Raw genomic sequence first — 1606 nt, forward strand, 5'->3', positions numbered from 1 at the left:
ACTCGAACAGAGGTGAGCGGGGGTGGGGGGCGAGAGGTAGAGACAGAATCTCAAGAAGACTCCCTGCTGAGCGCAGAGCCCAATGTGGGGCTCGATCCCACGACCCTGAGATCACGACCTGAGCCGAAACCAAGAGTCCGATGTTTAACAGACTGAGCCACCCAGGCCTTGCCCCCGCCAGCCCCCCGCCCAAGAGTTTCGAGAGCTTCCTGCATTCCCGCTGGGACATCAGTGGGCCCGGAGCGTATCTGCTGATGAATGAGTAGAACGGCGCCCCAGAAAGCGTGAGGGATAACATGCTGTGATCCAGGGGAACCTGGATCTTTTTTCTCCTCCACAGTCACCTACTTAATTTATACATTTATTCAAGCAACAGCTCCTTAAGGTTCTGCTGTGTGCCTGGTCCCGTCCTGGAGGGGGGACATCGCTGACAGAAGGAAAGCTCCCTGTTTGCAGGGGTTCTCATTCTACTAGGTGGAGATGTGACCCATTAGACGTAACAACCAATGAATCGTTAAGTGATAAATGGAAACACTGAGAGGCAGGGAGCCCGGGGGCTGTGAACCCTGGTCAGAGAGGGGCCAGGAAACCACGTTCAGGGCTCAGGCACGTTCTTAAACATCAGTGTGGCTGCCGTGGGCAGAAGAGACTGTGGACGCACAAACACGGGAGCGGAAGATCAGGCCTTTGTGCAGGTGAACCCAGGACAGCAGATTAAAATGCTGTGGCCACAGCAGATGTGCAGAGAGGCCAACAGGTGGGGGGTAAGTTTTGGAAGTTGAATTGGTAAGACTTGTACTAGGAGGTGAGCAAAGACAGGAATAAAAACCTGTTCTAATCACGCAGTCATGTTCCAGTTACGATGGTGACGGGGTCTTTAGGCACAATCAGCAATACCATGGGTGAATTCAGACCCCTGAGGCCACATACGGTGGGACTGCATTTTTACCCGACATGTGCCCTCGGCAAGTCTGCGGACGCAGCCAACGCGGGGGGGGGGGGGGCAGCCGGGAGCTGGGGATGCGCGTGTCTGCTCCGCGGGTGCGGCGTGTGCCTGTGGAGTTAATGGCCAGGCTCTGCAACCACACATAGCCAGGGTGCCAAGCGCCACTGACTTGCACAATTGAAAACGGTTTGTTCTGTGTTATTACGCAAGTCTGCCTTCCACAAAAAACATGAGTAATACCTCCTCATTTCCCAAGAGCAACGCAGGTATGTACCCTATGAATTGTCACATAAGCGCAACGGCCTGGCCCACAGCAGTTGGGGGGGATCCGGGTCCTTACGTGCGGGGCAAACGGCCTCTCTGAGCTTGTAGTGCAAAGTCAGCAAACCTGGTGCCCGAGAGAGAACTCTACTGGTCTCGACCTTGGACAGGAGGTGTCAGGGGCCTCCTGAGCACAGCGCAGAACATCGGGTGACGCCATCCCTAAACATGGTGGCCAGAATTCCCACGGGGCCAGCTGCCGGGGCCACTGTCACCACAGGCGCGACCTCACCCCAGATGCCTCCTGCCCTTGATGCTCACACTGCCCAGGGCCCTTGTCCACTCCCTGGCCTGAGGCTTCCCGTCCCAGTGAGCTGTGTGGCCACACCTCCAACTACT

The sequence above is a fragment of the Eumetopias jubatus genome, unplaced genomic scaffold (genome assembly GCF_037043125.1).
Source record: "Eumetopias jubatus isolate StellerSeaLion01/CBP00866 unplaced genomic scaffold, mEumJub1_p1.0 scaffold_11, whole genome shotgun sequence".
In the NCBI taxonomy this organism is placed as follows: Eukaryota; Metazoa; Chordata; class Mammalia; order Carnivora; family Otariidae; genus Eumetopias; species Eumetopias jubatus.